This window comes from Aotus nancymaae, unplaced genomic scaffold (genome assembly GCF_030222135.1).
Source record: "Aotus nancymaae isolate 86718 unplaced genomic scaffold, 86718_ANA_hifiasm-v0.15.2.pri h1tg000076l, whole genome shotgun sequence".
Lineage (NCBI taxonomy): Eukaryota > Metazoa > Chordata > Mammalia > Primates > Aotidae > Aotus > Aotus nancymaae.
In genome coordinates this window covers 5,972,958-5,991,466 of record NW_026988491.1, presented here as the reverse complement: position 1 = coordinate 5,991,466, position 18,509 = coordinate 5,972,958, and the positions used below count along the sequence as shown (strand labels likewise).

Sequence of the window (18,509 nt, the reverse complement as noted above, 5' to 3'; positions counted from 1 at the left end):
CCTGGCACATAGTTAAGTGCTCATGAAATGTTAATCCCCCTCCCTTTTAAGTTCTCTCTCTGAGTTCACTTAAGGTAAATTGTTTTTGTATATTCCTCATAGAGATATGCAACCAGCAGGTACTTGGTTAATGTGCTGAGTAAATGAGTCACAACTTCCCTTTCTGAATGAGCATCGTTCCTTGACTGCAGAATAGATGAGACATCAGAACTGTGTATGTTTATGAGCTGAGAGGAAATCTAAAGTTAGACACACTTTGACCCAGAGAAAATCAGATTTTCCCCAGTTGTTAAAATTAGGGATCACTTGTTATATTTCTTATCACTATAAGTTACATAGGCAACACTCTGCTCAGTCCTCTACATGAATTATCTCATTTAATCATTACGGCCTGCTTTTAAGTAAACACTACTGTATCATCATCAGCATCCCTTGGGATGTTACATAAAGGCTCAGAGTAGTTAGGTCACTTGTCCACGGTCACAGATCTAGTCAGAGGCAAAGCTTCTCAACCCAAGCCAATGTTCTTAACAGATGGTAACTCAGTGATCTATTCTTGTTTGTCTCCTCAAGCTGAGAACCAGCTTCCAGGTTCCTTATTCAGCACAGGGTTAGGTGCCTCAGGAGCACCTGATATATACATACGTGTGTGTGTGTGTATGTGTGTGTGTGTGTGTGTGTGTGTGTGTGTGTTTATGAGTTGACAGATCTGAAGCCCAGGAGCACTTAGAACTGCACAACTCAATATAGCCACAACTAGAGTTGTGGAAAATCAGTATCCTATAAGAGCAAAACATGCTGTTTAAAATTGGAAGTGTTACATAACTTGGAGTCATATATATATATTTTAAGTATTACCCAAAACTCTTAAACAAATGAAAAAAAAAATTCAGGGATCTGCAACCAGAAGACGGTTCAAGTTTTCCCAAATTTGTACCCACCTGTAGTAAAGATAACATACTCACATAGAGGTTTGGTTATCCACTGAACCCACTCTAGTGAGATATCTCCTAGGGCTAACAGCACAGTGCCTGACAGGAAGTGGATGTTTGACTAATATATGTGAATCAATGAAGGGGATTTGCCAATTTCAATCAGACCAATACAGCTGAGGAAAATAATGTTCTAAAGAAAAGCTCTTCAGACTGGACAGACACTGGTTAAGAACTATGAAGTTCTAGTATAACACTGTGAAAGGAATAATCTGGAGCCAGAAGACTTAGCTTAAGACTCAGCTCTTTGACTCATGATGCCAGTGTCCTTACCACAAATGGGGAATAATTATTTCTGCTGTCCCTGTGTCATGAGAAAAGTTTACAAAATAAGGGTTTTGCTTTTTTTTTTGAAATGTGGTCTCTCTCTGTTGCCCAGGCTGGAGTACAGTGGCATAATCTTGGCTCATTGCAACCTCCGCTTCTTGGGTTCAAGCGATTCTCCTGCCTCAGCCTCCTGAGTAGCTGGGACTACAGGCATGTGCCATCACATCTGGGTAATTTTTGAATTTTTAGTAGAGACGGGGTTTTACCATGTTGGCCAGGCTGGTCTTAAACTCCTGACCTCAGGTGACCTGCCCACCTACGGTCTCCCAAGTGGTAATCCCAGTGCTGGGATTACAGGTGAGAGCCACCATGCCCGGCCTTGTTGTTATTTAAAATAAGTATGAAACAGTGCCTAGCCCATATTAGACAAAAAAAAAAATAAGGAGGAAGTAGTAAGATTAATATTCTGAATTCATGATTACAGGTGTGCGCCCAATGCCCGGCTAATTTCTTTGTATTTTCAGTAGAGACAGGGTTTTGCCATATTGGCTAGTCTGGTCTCAAACTCCTGACCTTAAGTGATCTGTCTGCCTTGGCCTCCCAAAGTGCTGGGATTATAGGCGTTAGCCACCACACTTCGCTGGGTTTCACTTTTATTTTCACACAGTCAGTGAAATTTCATTAATTCAGATTCTATAAAATGTCATTAATTCATATTTTACCTGAGGTTGAGCTAAAGTCCTCTAAAATATTCTGAAGGTAGAGTGTAAAAACAATAAAGTTGACAAGATTTAACCAATTAAGAAAATTTTCTAGAGTTTAATACCTGGTATATACTTGACAAACAACGATCTCATTTCTCATTTCAACAGGAGGTCCTGATGAGGACCAACTGTGGTTAAAGATAAAACCAAAACGATATCATTTTGAAAAGTCTATAATATTGACTTCTACAAATCGGACTTGTGCCTTGAGCCACCTCCATTGTGTTTGTTACCAGTGCTGTTTGGCAAACACTGAGAGAATGCCAACTACTAGGCCATGATAAAAATAAATCAAAGAAGGTCCTGGTTCCTGTGCTCAAAGAATTTATGATCAAGTCAGAATGTAACCATTAAAAAAACAAAAAGCTTCTCACATTGAGAATTGCCTTGGCAGAGGTGATACTGTTAAGAAAAAACAAAAAACTTCCTTGGCTTTGCCCAGGATCCACTCCTGTATTCAGAGACCTGTCCATCTTTAAAAACCCCACCATGCCAGGCGCAGGGGAACATGCCAGATACTCAGGAGGCTGAGGTAGGAGGATTGTCTGAGGCCAGGACTTTGAGACCAGCCTGGGCAGCACAGAAAGACCTTGTCTCAAAAATAAATAAATAAATATAAAAAAATAAAAACCTGGCCGGGCACAGTGGCTCACACCTGTAAGCCTAGCACTTTGGGAAGCTGAGGTGGGTGGATCACCTGAAGTCAGGAGTTTGAGACCAGCCTGGGCAACATGGCGAAACCCTGTCTCTACTAAAGATACAAAAAAAGTTAGCCAGGAGTGGTGGCACAAGCCTGTAATCCTAGCTATTTGGGAGGCTAAGAAAGGAGAATCGTTTGAACCCGGGAGGTGGAGGTTGCAGTGAGCCAAGATTGCGCCACTGTACTCCAGCCTGCACGATGGGAGCAAGACTCCATTTCAAACAAATAAACAAAAATAAATAAATTTTAAAAACCCTAGGCTAGGCTCGGTGACTCATGCCTGTAATCTCAGCACCTTGGGAGGCTGAGGCAGGTGGATCACGAGGTCAGGAGTTGAAGACCACCCTGACCAATATGATGAAACCCCATCTCTACTAAAAATACAAAAATTAGCCAGGCGTGGTGGTATGTGCCTGTAATCCCAGCTATTCAGGAGGCTGAGACAGGAGAATTGCTTGAACCAGAAGGTAAAAGTTGCAGTGAGCCAAGATCACACCACTGCACTCCAGCCTGGGCAACAGAGTGAAACTCAGTCTCGAAAACAAAAAACAAAACAAAACAAAAACCCCTACAAAAAACCCTGGCCAGGCGTGGTAGTCCACGCCTGTAATCCCAGCAATGTGGGAGGCCGAAGTGGGTGGATCATCTGAGGTCAGGAGTTCGAAACCAGCTTGGCCAACATGGTGAAACCCTGTCTCTATAAAAAAATACAAAAATTAGCTGGGTGTGGTGGCACATGTCTGTAATCCCATCTACTTGGGAGGCTGAGACATGGGAATCACTTGAACCTAGGAGGTGGAGGTTGCAGTGAGCCGAGATCACGCTACTGCACTTTAGTTTGGGTGACAGAGTGACACTCTGCCTCAATAAACTAAAAAAATAAAAATAAAAAATAAAAACCACATCATTGTTTCATCACAAGTACTTCTGAGGAGCAATTCAGAGCGTGAATATCAAAGAATCAGGTGCTATAGAAACTGTCATAGGAATTAACCTGACAACTGGACCCAGGACAGAATGGCCAGTTAGTCCCCTAGGCCATTTCCACAGAAGCAGACACGATCTGGCTCAAAGAACATAGAAGTGCTGCTTCTAATCTCTGCACGTCCCAAGGCCAGCTGGAAGACAAGGATCCAACACTCAGGTGCTTCATTTCCAACGACCAATGAAATAAAGAGATGGACCCATGTTATCTACAGCAGACGTAGAGTAGAGAAGTAGGGTTTGAAGGCCAGGCACTGTGGCTTACGCCTGTAATCCCAGCACGTTGGAAGGCTGAGGCAGGTGAGATCACTTGAGCCCAGGAGTTTGAGACCAGCCTGGGTAACATGGCAAAACCCCATCTCTACAAAAAATACAAAAATTAGCCAAGAGCAGTGGCACATGCCTGTGGTCCCAACTACTCAAGAGTCAAAGGTGGGAGGATTACTTGAGTCCGGGAGGCGGAGGTTGCAGTGAGCCAAGATCACAACACTGCACTCCAGCCTGGGTGACAGAGAGACCCTGTCTTTAGAAAAATAAAAATTAAAAAGAGAGAAATAGGGTATGATAACCAGGCAGCAATTAGGGCCACCTCTGAAAATTTTAAACCAGGAGTCACTTGGTCATGACTTCAAAAGCTTATTTCTGGCAATGATTTCTTGGAATGACAACAAAAGTACAGGTAACAAAAAAAATAGACAAATTGGATCTCATAAAAATTGAAAAATTTTGTGTATAAAAAGATGCTACCAATAGAGTAAAATGGCAATTCACAGAATGGGAGAAAATATTTGCAAATCATATATTTGAAAAGGAATTCATATCCAGAATACATAGAGAACTCCTAAAACTTAACAACAAAACAACCTAATTCAAAAGTGGGGCCAGGTGTTGTGGCTCAGGCCTATAATTCCAGCACTTTGGGAGGCTGAGGTGGGCCGATCACTTGACGTTAGGAGTTTGAGACCAGCCTGGGCAACATGGTGAAATCCTGTCACTACTAAAAATACAAAGAAATTAGCTGGGTGTGGTGGCACACACCTGTACCCAGCTACGCAGGAGGCTGAGGAAGGAGAATTGTTTGAACCCAGGAGATGGAGGTTGCAGTGAGCCCAGATCACACCACTGCACTCCAGCCTGGGCAAGAGAAAGAGAGAAAGAAAGAGAAACTCTGTCTCAAAAAAAAAAAAAAAAAAAAAAAAAGTGGGGGGGAGGGTGGCAAAGGACTTGAAGACATTTCTTCAAAGAAGATATACAAATGTCCAACAAACACACAGAAGGTGCTCAACATCATTCATCATTAGGGAAAAGAGGCTGAGTGCGGTGGCTCACGTCTGTAATCCCAGAACTGTGGGAGACCAAGGTGAGTGGATCACAAGGTCAGGAGATCAAGACCATTCTGGCTAACACAGTGAAACCCCATCTCCACTAAAAATACAAAAATTAGCTGGGCGTGGTGGCATATGCCTATAGTCCCAGCTACTCGGGAGGCTGAGGCCAGAGAATCGCTTGAACCCAGGAGGTGGAGGCTGCAGTGAGCTGAGATCATGCCACTGCACTCCAGCCTAGGCGACAGAGCGAGACTACATCTTTAAAAAAAAAAAAAAAAAATTGGGAAAAGGAAATCAAAAGCACAATAAGATACCATTAGAAGGACTACTATTTTTAAAAACCATAAAATAACAAGTTTTGTCAAGGATGTAGAGAAATGGAACCCTTGTGCTCTGTTGGTGGGAATGTAAAATGGTACAGCTGCTGTGGAAAACAGCACAGAGGTTCCTCAAAAAAATTAAAAATAGAACTACCATATGATCCAGCAATTCTACCTCTAGGTATGTATCCAAATAACTGAAAGCAAGGTCGCAAAGAGATTCTGTACATCGATATTCACAGCAGCAGTATTCACAATAGCTGAAACATTGGAAGCAATCCAAGTGTGCATCAACAGATGAACGGATAAGCAAAACACATACAATGGAATATCATTTTATCTTAAAAAGGAAGAAAAATTCTGACATATGCTACAACATAAATGAACCTCAAGAACATCATGTTAAGTGAAATAAGTCAGTCACAAGAAGACAAATACTCAGCTGGGTGCAGTGGTGCCCACATGTAACCCCAGCTACTTGGGAGACTGAGGCAGAAAGATTACTTAAACCCAAAAGTCTGACATGGGCCACATGGTTAGACCTCATCTTTAAAAAGAAAAAAAAATGGACAAATACTGTATGATTCTACTTATATGAGGTACCTAGAGTAAACAAAATCATAGAGACAGAAAGTGGAATAGTGACTGGCAGTGGCTAGGGGAAGAAGAAATAGGGGGTTATTGTTTAATGGACACAGAGTTTCACTTTTGCAAAATGAAAATAGTTCTGGAGGTAGATGGTGGTGATGTTTCTAGAACAGTATCATAATACCACTGACCTGTACACTGAAAAAATGGTTAAGATGGTAAATTTTATATGAATTTCACTGCAATTAAAAAAAAACTGGAGCCAGGCACGGTGGCTCATCCCTGTAATCCCAGCACTTTGGAAGGCCAAGGCCGGCAGGTCACTTGAGGTCAGGAGTTTGAGACCAGCCTGGGCAAAGGGCAAAACCCCATCTCCACTAAAAATACAAAAATAAGCCAGGTGTGATGATGAGCACCTGTAATTCCAGCTGAGGCACAAGAATTGCTTGAACCCAGGAGGCAGGGGTTGATGTAAGCTGAGATGATACCACTGCAATGTACTCAGCCTGGGTAACGACGGAGTGAGACTCTGTCTCAAAAAAAAATAAAAAGCGGGGGAAACCCTACATTTCCATAAAAGGTCATATATTGTGTGATGTTCTTATTAGAGTCTTATTAGAAATATCTAGAATAGGCAAATTCATAGAGATAGAAAGTAGATCAGAGGTTACTAGGAGCTAGAGGAGAGGGGAGAGTGAGGAGTTATTGCTTCATGGGTAGAGTTTCTGTTTGGGACGCTGAAAAAGTTTCGGAAATAGTGGTGATGGTTATACAACACTGTAAATTTACTTAATGCCACTGAATTGTACATTTAAAAATAGTTAAAATGGAGCAGGAACAATGACTAATTGCTGTAATCCCAGCACTCCAGGAGGCTGAGGCAAGATGACTGCTTGAGCTTAGGTCGAGGCTGCAGTGAGCTGTGATTAGGCCACTATATTTCAGCCTAGGTCATAGAGTGAAACCCTATCTCAAAAAAAAAAAAAAATTAAATAAATAAAATTAGTTAAAACAGTAAATATTATGGTATGCATATCTTACCACAATAAAAAATTTTTAAGAAAATCTATGCTCCTTATTTTAAAAAATCAAAACTGACCGGGCGCAGTGGCCCACGCCTGTAATCCCAGCACTTTGGGAGGCTGAGGCGGGTGGATCACGAGGTCAAGAGATCGAGACCATCCTGGTCAACATGGTGAAACCCCATCTCTACTAAAAATACAAAAAAATTAGCTGGGCATGGTGGCTCGTGCCTGTAATCCCAGCTACTCAGGAGGCTGAGGCAGGAGAATTGCCTGAACCCAGGAGGCGGAGGTTGCGGCGAGCCGAGATCGCGCCATTGCACTCCAGACTGGGTAACAAGAGCAAAACTCCATCTCAAAAAAAAAAAAAAAAATCAAAACTACATTTCTAACCCACTAAGAACATACCAAGTGTTTATTATACACATTACGTCTATATAGTAAGACTTACTGAATAAATGAATAGTTAAGGAAATGGAAATCTATGCAGGCCATCAGAAGTAATGCTTATAGAAGAGGCTGGCAAAAACATGGAGACATTAACATTAAAATTTTTTTTCTTCAGTTTTAAAATGTTAATAAGAAAAAGCAAGATATGGAACTGTGTACAGTGAGTGATTCCAACTATTAAAAATATGCCCCATGGTGGGAAGCAGGAAGGAAATACAGCAACTGCAACAAAGGTTCTCTAGATACTAAAGCTAGGGATGATTAGCATGGAGAGAGGGAGTTTTTTTTTATTTTCCAAAATGTCTAAAATGAGCACATTGGGCGGGCATGGTGGCTCATGCCTATAATCCCAGTACTTTGGGAGGCGAAGGCGGGCAGATCGCTTGAGGTCAGGAGTTTGAGACCAGCCTGGCCAACATCGTGAAGCCCCATCTCTACTAAAAATACAAAAATTAGTCAGGCATGGTGGCACGTGCCTGTAATTCCAGTTACTCAGGAACTGAGGCATGAGAATCGCTTGAATTTGCAAGATGGAGGCTGCAGTGAGTCAAGATTGCGCCACTGCACTCCAGCCTGGGCAACAGAGCGAGACTCCATCTCTAAATAATAATAGTAATAAAATAAGCACATATTACTTTCACAATTTACATTACCGAAATTTTTGTTTGTTTTAAGGTACATGTCCAAGATGGTCTGGTTACATCCAAATGCTGTAGGGTCAAGATAGGCCTGGGTGCACCACAGTTCTGTAGCTATAAGCAGCTAGTCCTGAGCATTCAAAACCACCACTGACTGCTCTACTCCCTGCCTATAACCAGACATATATCAGAGTAGTGCCCAAAATGAAAGCTCCCTGACTGGTCTTATCATATCTTGGATGACAACCTCATTTCTGGACACAAATTGTACCCTTCCTTTCACTTGACCATGGCCACTCCAACTCCACATGGCCAGAGTGGCTGGGGTTGGTCAAGCTCTGCATGGTCAGTAGCCTCAAATGGAAATTTGCTCTGTGCTTCAGTATGTCCAAATCCAACTACATTCAGATTACAGAGATAGGGGCATTGCCTCAGCATTTGCAGGTCAGATCACTGAGTTATTTCAAGGAATCTGCAAACTCTTTGAATACCTGCATTCAAAACTGCATATGATAACAAATAACTTAATTACAAAATGGGCAAAAGATCTAAATAGACATTTCTCCAAATAAGATATGCAGATGGCCAATAAGAACATCATCATCATCATCACTGGCCATTAAGGAAATGCAAATCAAAACCACAATGAGATATCACTTCACACTCACCAGAAGAGATATAATTTTTTTAGTGGGCAACAACAAGTGTTGTTGTGGATGCAGAGAAACTGGAACCCCCATAAATTTTAGTGCAAATGCAGGCTGGGTGTGGTGGCCCACCTATAATCCCAGCACTTTGGGAAGCCGAGGCAGGTGGATCCCCTGAGGTTGGGAGTTCAAGACCAGCCTGGTCAATATGGTGACACCCCATCTCTACTAAAAATACAAAAATTAGCCAGGTGTGGTGGCACATGCCTGTAATCCCAGCCACTCAGGAGGCTGAGGCATGAGAATTGCTTGAACCCAGGAGGTAGAAGCTGCAGTGAACCAAGACTGTGCCACTGCACTCCAGCCTGAGCGACAGAGTGAGACTCTGTCTTAAAAAAAAAAAAAAAAAAGTGCGAATGTAAAATGGTGCAGCCACTATGGAAAACAGTTTGGCAGTTCCTCAGAAAGTTAAACACAGAGTTGCCATATGACCTAGCAATTTCACTCCTAGGTATACATCCAAGAGAACTAAAAATAAGTTCCAACAAAAACCTGTAAATCAGGCTAGGTGTGGTGGCTCATGCCTGTAATCCCAGCATGTTGGGAGGCCAAGGTGGGTGTATCACTTGAGGTCAGGAGTTTGAGACCAGCCTGGTCAACATGGTGAAACCCCATCTCTACTAAAAATACCAAATTAGCCAGGCATGGTGGCACATGCCTGTAATCCCAGCTACTCAGGAGGCTGAGGCAGGAGAATCGCCTGAGCCCAGGAGGCTGAGGTGACCTGAGATTGCGCCACCACACTCCAGCCTGGGTAACAGCGAGACTCCGCTTAAAAAAAAAACCCAGTAAATAAATGTTCATAATTACCAAATGGTAGAAACAACCTAAATGTCAATCAATTGATGAATAAACTGATGGATAAACAATATGTGGTATATCCCTACAATGAAACATTACTACACAATATAAATGAAGTACTGATACATGCTACAACATTGATGAATACTGAAAACCTGATGCTTAACAAAAGAAGCCAGACATAGAAGACCATATATTATATTATTCCATTTCTATTAAATATCCAGAATAGGCAAATCCAGAGACAGAAAGGAGATTAGTGGTTGCCAGGAGATAGGAAGAAGAGAGAATAGTGACTGCTAACTCTTTTGGGGGTAATGAGATGTTCTAGAATTAGTGGTGGTCGTAAAATGGTGTGAATATACTAAAAAACTACTGAACTGTGCACTTTAAAATGGTGAATTTGGCTGGGCACAGAGACTTACGCCTATAATCCCAGCACTTTGGGAGGCTCAGGTGAGTGGATTGCTTGAGCCCACGAGTTTGAGACTGGCCTGAGCAACACAGTGAGATCCAGTCTCTACAAAAAAATTTTAAAAATTAGCTGGGTGTAGTGGCATATGCCTGTGGTCTAGCTATTTTGGAGGCTGAGGCAGGAGGATCACTTGAACCTGGGAGGTTAAGGACACAGTGATTGTGTCATTGCACTCCAGCTTGGGCAACAGAGTGAGACTCTGTCTCAAAAACATAAATAACAAAAAAATAAAAAACAGAATGGTAAATTTTATGGTATGTGAATTATATCTCAATAAAAATTGAGATATTCTACAAAATAACTGGCCAGTCTTCTTCAAAAATTTATACTCATGAAAGACAAAAAAAAGAAAGAGGCCAGATGCAGTGGCTCACACATGTAATCCCAGCATTTTGGGAGGCCGAGGCAGGTGGATTATTTAAGGTCAGGAGTTCGAAACTAGCCTGGCCAACATGGCAAAACCCTGTTGCTACTAAAAATACACACACACAAAAAAAATTAGCTGGGCATGGTGGCATACACCTGTAATTGTAGCTATTCGGGAGGCTGAGGCAGGAGAATCACTTGAACCTGGGAGGGGGAGGTTGCAGTGAGCTGAGATTGTGTCATTGTACTCCAGCCTGTGTGACAGAGTGAGATTCTGTCTCAAAAAAAAAGGAGAATGAGGAACTGTCCCAGACGTCTGATGAGACCAGGGAGACTTGACAACTAAATGTGATGTGGGATCCAGGATTAGGTCCTGGAACAGAAAAAGTATATAGTGGGACAAATGGCAAAATTTAAATAAAGTCTCTAGATTAGCTAACAATATTGTATTAGTGTTAAAGTTCTATAATTTTGATATAATTATGTACAGTTTTGATATTAGGTGAAGTTAGATGACAGATATACAGAAAGTTTGTGTATTATTTTTGCAAGTTTTGTATAAGGTTAAAATTATTTTAAAATAAAAAGGCCAGTCACGGTGGCTCACGGCTGTAATCCCAGTACTTTGGGAGGCCAAGGCAGGTGGATCACCTGAGGTCAGGAGTTTGAGATCAGCCTGGCCAACATGGTGAAATCCATCTCTACTAAACATAAAAAAATTATCTGGGTATGGTGGTGCATGCCTGTAATCCCAGCTACTCAGGAAGCTGAGGCAGGAGAATTGCCTGAACCCAGGAGGCGGAGGTTGCGGTGAGCCGAGATCGCGCCATTGCACTCCAGCCTGGGTAACAAGAGCGAAACTCCGTCTCCAAAAAAAAAACAAAACAAAACCAAAAAAAGTTAAAAAACAATATATGGCTAGGAGTGGTTGCTGACACCTGTAATCCTAGCACCTTGAGAGGATGATGCAGGAGAATCGCTTGAGCTCAAGGGTTCAAGACCAGCCTTGAAACATAGTGAGAGCTTGTTTCTACAAAAAATGTAAAAGTTATCTGGGTGTGGTGGTGCGTGCCCCTAGTTCCCAGCTAAGGTGGGAAGAAGGCTTGAGCCCAGGAGGTCAAGGCTTACAGTAGGCTATGTTTGTGCCACTGCACGCCAGCCTGGCCAACAGAGCGAGCCACTGTCTCAAACAAACAAAAAATGTACATGTTGCAGGTCAGGGATTGGCAACTTTTATTTGTAAAGGGCCATACAGTAAATACTTTAGACTCTGTGAACTATTTGGTTTTATGGCAACTACTACTCAACACCACTGAGTAGCATTAAAGCACCCAAAGACAATATATAAATATACATGTATAAATATAAATAAATGGGTGTGGCTGAAATGAACATTGAAATTTTATTTTCCTGTAATTCTCATCTATGAAATATTATTCTTTTTTTATTTCCCATCATTTAAAAAGGTAGAAAGCATTCTTAGCTCACAGGCCACGTAAACAAGCAGTAGGTCCAGGTTTGGTTCGCAGGCTATATATAGTATGCACAACCCCACTCTAGGTCAGAATTTGCTAATGTGTACTTCAATTAAAAAAAAAAAAAAAAAAAAGATTTTACATCAAGTAGATTTAACAAATGAAACGTTATTATCTTGGCTTATAAAGCATATTTCCTTATTGCAGGACCTCTCAGTGCTTTTAATGTGGTATTACATATTGAGATGCTCCAAGAAAGGATAATGGCGTGTAGCTTTCTCAAACTTATTACTGGCAGCAAATCCTTTTCTCAGAGCCATTTCTTCAGACCAGTGGCCTGAAGAACACACTTATGAGAATGCCAATTCAGATACTTCTTTAAAAGGAAATTTTTAGGGGGGTGGGGAGTTGGGGAGAGATAGCATGGGGAGAAATGCCAGATATAGGTGATGGGGAGGAAGGCAGCAAATCACACTGCCATATGTGTACCTATGCAACAATATTGCATGTTCTTCACATGTACCCCAAAACCTAAAATGCAATTTAAAAAAAATAGAAATTTTTAGATTGAGAAGTTCTAAAAACTCCAACAAATTAAGATCATTTTACTCAGCACCTGGATAACATCTGAATAAGCATTTTGCAACTTTTTTTTTTTTTTTAAATCTTGGGAAACACAAGCAAGTCAATAAACACAGGCAGAAAGTTTTGGCTCAACCCTAACCTTTTTTTTGTGGGGGTGGGGGAGCAAGTCGGCAGAACTGGGTCATAATATGGAGCTTCTGCTCCCTAAGACAACATAAACATTCCTAAGCATTCTAACAGGTGTTGAAAAAGTGATTTAGGTAGAGCTCTGTAATGCATAAAATAAGGAAATAATGATATTTGATTAGAAAACTAAAGCTATGCTAGAGGCCAGGCATGGTGACTCACACCTGTAATCCTAGCACTTTGGGAGGCTGAGGCAGGCAGATCACTTGAGGTCAGGAGTTCGAGACCAGCCTGGCCAACATGGTGAAAATACAAAAAAATTAGCTGGGACTGGTGGTGTGTGTGAACTGGCAAGTCAAGTCTATAAGAGGACTGGTTTTATTTGATGGATGGAAAGCTAGCCTACAGACTGCAAAAGTTCTCTCACATCTATACACATATTGCTGAAGAAAGGATTCAAGAGGGGATTATGTTCCAGGGAGGAGAAGGCTGTTCTGAATGGCCTCAAGGGGTCCTTTCAACTGAGACTCCTCAATTCTGTGATTCAAAGAGTTCACTGGCTTCTCCTGGTCAAACACAAAATCTTCAGGGGCATTTTCAAGTTGTTCTTAGAAAAAAGCTACTAACCCATGGGGTGTGACCCAGTTTACTTATTCATTCAACAAACATTTAAGGTACCTCTATCAGATATTGGGTCATTCCAAAGTCCTTGAAAAGAAGGTTGGTGCACAGGACAACCAGGAAGAGATTACATAAGGTCAGATGCATTGGCCTTATTTACAGGAGATGTAGGCCAAAGTGATGGAAGTGTCAAGAAAAGAGAGAAGAAAAAGTCACATTTGTCCTGAGAGCAGAGTCAGCACCAGAAAGATGCAGAATAACTCCTTAGAATCACAGACTTTCAAGTTGGAAAGGACCTTCATCTACTACCTATATAACTCCCTCTAAAGGAGGCACAAAGGCAATCCGTTCACTCCATCGCTGGTCACCTCTGATGATTCTTTCATTTAAGTTCTTCTATTAAGCAAAAATTTTGTCTTCCTGTAGAATTCACCTGTTAGTCCCAGTTCTGCCTCTTTTAGCCCCAAAAATGAAGTGGAAGCCCTCTTTGCCATAACAATATTTTCAAATTTTAAAAAGTTAATTCCCTTCCAGTGCTCTCTTTACTGAAATAAGTTCTTTCAAAGTTCCTAAACTGGCACCAGCTGCCTCAAAGGGAAGAATGGATATCTAGTGCTCACAGCAGGAAAGCACTTAAAATCAATGCACTTCGAACATCAGTATAGACACGACCTCCCTAGGCATAAGCTCAAAAAGCAGTTTCTCAGGTTCCTACTCAGATTTTAAATCAGATGTCTGAATTGAGTCCTGCACCTTAATGTAAAGCCGGCATCTCAGAGAATTTCAAAGCAGATGGTGTAAGAACCATATTTTGAGAAACAGTGCCCCGTTTTAGACACAAGGAAACTAAGGCCCAGCACAGGGAAGAGATTTGGCCCAGAACGCACAATTGTCTGTCGGAGGCGAAATCTCGAATCCAGGTCTTTTACTCTCAGTCCAACTCTGTTCATCGCGCTCCCGGGCCTCTGCTTCTCCACTCAGGGCAAACTCGTGAAATGCACTCCTAGATGATAGAGGCGGACTCGCAGGGGCGATAGAATGGGAATCAGTGCCCGTGCCTCGAAAGGAGAACTTGTGGGAGCCCTTCTCTTTCTCAAGGCCTCAGTTTCCCCAATTTGTAATCATGGGGCGGAGAACCACAACGCCAGCTCGTCCTCTTTTCGGGGGCGGAGACACGGCTGGTCTTACTGTCTCTGGGCCCCTGGGCTCAGGTGTTGAAGCCCATGTGTCCTGGGAAGGCGGACCCGGGTCTCCCGGCCCCCGTCCGTAAACCGCGGCGGCTCCCGCCCTAACCGCAGCCCCTCACATACCTGCTTCCGCGCAGTTAACACCGTGGGGGCCGCCCGGTCTATCACTTAGTCGGCTAAACGGCCAGTCCTACTGCCCAATTGTTGAGTAGGACCTCCGATCCCTCCTACGCGGACTCCAGTCACCTGACGCGGAGCCGCCCCTTTCGGAGGAACTTCCGGCCCCAACCGGAAGAGATTGATGCCCAGGTCCGAAGCTGTAAGGTTCCGCTTGCGGGCAGGAAGCGGAGGAATCTTGGAGCTCCTTGGCAGCTTTTTAAAGAGCTTGAGTTCCGGGCTCTCAAAAGGAAAAATTGATTCCGGCCGGGCGCGGTGGCTCACACCTGTAATCCCAGCACTTTGGGAGGTGGAGGCGGGTGGATCATTTGAGGTCGGGAGTTCGAGACCAGCCTGGCCAACATGGTGAAACCCCGTCTCCACTAAAAATGCAAAAATTAGCCGGGTGTGGTGGCGCACACCTGTCATCCCAGCTACTTGGGAGGCTGAGGCAGGAGAATCGCTTGAAACCTAGAGGCGGAGGTTGCAGTAAGCCGAGATCGCGCCACTGTGCTCCAGCCTGGACGACAGAGCCGGGGGGAAAGAAAAGAAAAAACTGATTCCGGAAAGTACCAGATAAACTTGGAACATCTTGTTACACAAGAATATAAGGATGATGGTAATAAGAATCATGGGAATGTGTCAAAGAACACAGGAACTGTCTTTAAGGAGATCCCACTGGCTAAGTCAGGGCAATTTCAGAATCAAAATATGTAGTAATAGTAATAGAATATAACTAATTGAATAAAATAGTGATTCATGAGTCTTTGCAGACATAAAGAAGTGAGTATATTAAGGGACGAAGGGAAAGTCTTCCTTTTAGTAGAATGCCAACTAATAAACATGGTGGTAAAACTAGAGAAACGGGATGTTTAAAACATTAAAAGTGTCTCCCATAAATTACCCATTGATTACAAAGGGAAAATGGTGATGTTACAGAGGTGTAACCTAGCAGAACAAACAGATCAAAGTGATCAAAGTTAACACCACTAGTTAATGGGTCAGATCAAAGGCCTCCTAATAAGATGCACTGAGGACACATCTCTTCTGTGGTATTTCTGTCAAAAGTACACCATCTACATCTCATGAGGAAGCACTAGAGAACACCAAATGAAGGACACTCTACAAAATAACTCACTGTCATGAAAAACAGAAAACCTGAGGAACTGTTCCAGTTTAAAGGAGACTAAAGAAGCATGACAACAAAATGTGGTGTGTGATTCTAAATAGGACCCTAGACTGGGGTGGTGGTGGTCGTGGAGTAGTTGTAATGGACAATATTGGGACAAATAATGAAATTTGAATGTGGACTGTGGATTAGCTGTTAATACATATTGTATCAAATCACATACTGGTAGGTGATGGAGCTTGTGATTTTCACCCAAGCAGTCCCTGGAGTTCTCGACAGCCATCTTCATTCATTCAGCAAACATTTATTAAGTGCCTACAGTTATCCCAGGAACTGTTAAAGACTGGGCCTGAGTAGGAGGTGAACACAGTAAAGGGCAGGCGCGGTGGCTCACGCCTGTAATACCAGCACTTTGGGAGACCAAGGCGGGTGGATCACCTGAAGTCAGGAGTTAGAGACCAGCCTGGCCAACATGGTGAAACTTTGTCTCTACTAAAAATACAAAAATCAGCTGGGCGTAGTGGCAGGGTGCCTGTAATCCCAGTTACTTGGTAGGCTGAAGCTGGAGAGTCACTTGAACCCAGGAGACAGAGGTTGCAGTGAGCCAAGATTGTGCCATTGCACTCCAGCCTGGGCGACAGGAGTGAAACTCCATCTCAGAAAAAAAAAATGTAGATGAAATAAGCTCGTAGATGAAATTTCTAGTCTGCCAGCCACCTTCTCAAGTTCTTGTGACCAAGAAGTAATACAAGGGGTGTTTCCAGTCACACAAACCTGGATTTGAAACCTGGCTCTAAGAGAAAGGCAGACCCTGATATCCGGGAGATGGCCTGGCACTCACAGATAAACCTTGGTGTGTTCTCCTGTTGCACGTAAAAACTTCACAGAACATCGACATCAAACAAGGCCACTATGTGACCATGATGGATCAAGACAATAATAAAACCCCTCTAATCACATCTGAACCCAGACAAAATATGAACATTGTTCAAACTACAAAAATGGCCAAACATTTCCTTATTTTGACTCGTATAGAGATTATAGCTTTAGCCTCAGTCTACTTTTCCCTCCTTCTAAATAAAATTTATCAAGGCATTCATTCATAGACAGCATCCAATCCAGATCAAAGCCCCATTTCCTTAAATCCTCCTCCAAATCTCCTAAAGCAAGCCCAAATCCTATGTGTCCTTTGTGACACTTTGTTACTGAGATGCCCCCTTGTTTTGTTTGTTTTTGAGATGGAGTCCTGCTGTATCACCCAGGCTGAAGTGCAGTGGCGCAATCAGCTCACTGCAGCTTCCGCCTGCGGGTTCAAGCAACTCTCCTGCCTCAGCCTCCCAAGTAGCTGGGATTACAGGTGCTCAGCACCACGCCGGGCTAATTTTTGTATTTTTAGTAGAGATGAGGTTTCACCATGTTGGCCAGGCTGGTCTTGAACTCCTAACCTCAAGTGATCCTCCTGCCGTGGGCTCCCACAGTGCTGAGATTACAAGCGTGAGCCACCACACCTGCCGACACATTGTTTTTCATGATTCAAGTCCTCCCACCCTTACCCCATAACAAGTGACAAACTTGTTTGACCACAGGTGTGTTCCAATTTATTTCTACCTCAAAAAGTTATTATGAGGATACATGGAACAGGTTCAGCACAGAGCGAGCTTTCTCTATCTATCAATCAGTCCATCATCTATTTTTTATTTTTAGAGAAACGTGGTTTCAGCTTGTGGCCTAGACTGGAGTGCAGTGCACACCATCCTAACTCACTGCAGCCTCGAACTCCTGGGCTCAAGCAATCCTCCCACCTCAGTCTCCTGAATAACTGGGACTGCAGGCATGCAACACACTCAGCTAATATATATATATATTGGTAGAGACAGGGTCTCACTGTTGCCCAAGCTGGTCTTGAACTCCTGACCTCAAGGGATCCTCCCAGTTTGGCCTCCCGAAAGTGTTGGGATTACAGGCATGAGCCACCTCACCCAATGCTTTCAATATACTTTTTGAAAAATTATTGGCCGGGCACAGTGGCTCATGCTGCCCCCCAGCTTGCATTGTTTCTAAGAGAACCTGCACCATGCCTTTATCTGTTGCCTTCTCCCAGATCTTAAGAAGCACGAAGTTTTAACTGTGGACACAGGATTTGGTGGAACAGCAATCATGACTGTGGATAAGAGTAGCAAGACTGCAGCAGCACATTGACTATAGAATGAAATACATCCTGCAAGAAGGCGGAATCTTCATTGGCACCTTTGAGGCATTTGACAAGCATGTGAATTTGTATCTCTGCAATTTTGATGAGTTCAGGAAGATCAAGCCAAAGAATGTGAAACAACCAGAGCACAAAGAAAAGCATGTTTGGGGTTTGGTGTTGCTGCATGGGAGAACTTGGTATCCATGACTGTGGGGGGGCTACCCCCCCAAAGAAACTGGCATTGCTCGGGTACCACTTGCTGGAGCTACACGAGGCCCTAGCATTGTTAGGACAGCTGGTAGAGGAGTATCCGCTGGTGTACCAATTCCCCAGGCTCCTACTGGATTAGCAGGCCCTGTCCCAGGAGTTGGGGGACCATTACACAGAGAAAAGCATTACTGGAGCCCCAACACAGTACCTACCAGGATGGGGGACTCCACCCCCACTTGTTGGCAGAGCAGCCCCACCTCTAGGTATTATATTCCCTCCACCTGGTATGAAACCACCCATGGGCCCACCATCTGGGCTTCCCCTTGCTGGAGGGATGCCAATAAGCACGCCCCCTCCAGGAATGAGATCCGCCTCACCAGGAATTAGAAGTCCACCTTCCCCGGGAATGCATCCACCAAGACCCTAG

At 43.2% G+C, this 18,509-nt stretch overlaps 1 protein-coding gene and 1 pseudogene across 2 annotated transcripts in view; one reads left to right on the top strand and one right to left on the bottom strand.

The window, feature by feature from the left end:
• RNF185 (ring finger protein 185) overlaps nucleotides 1-14,647 on the bottom strand; it is a 43,669-nt gene extending 29,022 nt beyond the window's left edge. Inside the window, exon 1 of one of the 2 annotated variants that reach the window (XM_012471346.2) lies at nucleotides 14,520-14,647. The gene's annotated coding sequence lies outside the window, so the exon portion shown is untranslated. Of the gene's footprint in view, nucleotides 1-14,096; nucleotides 14,368-14,519 lie in introns of those variants that run through there. The other variant, XM_012471347.3, reaches the window with a different exon arrangement.
• Nucleotides 14,248-18,509, top strand: LOC110567162 (small nuclear ribonucleoprotein-associated protein N-like; annotated as a pseudogene).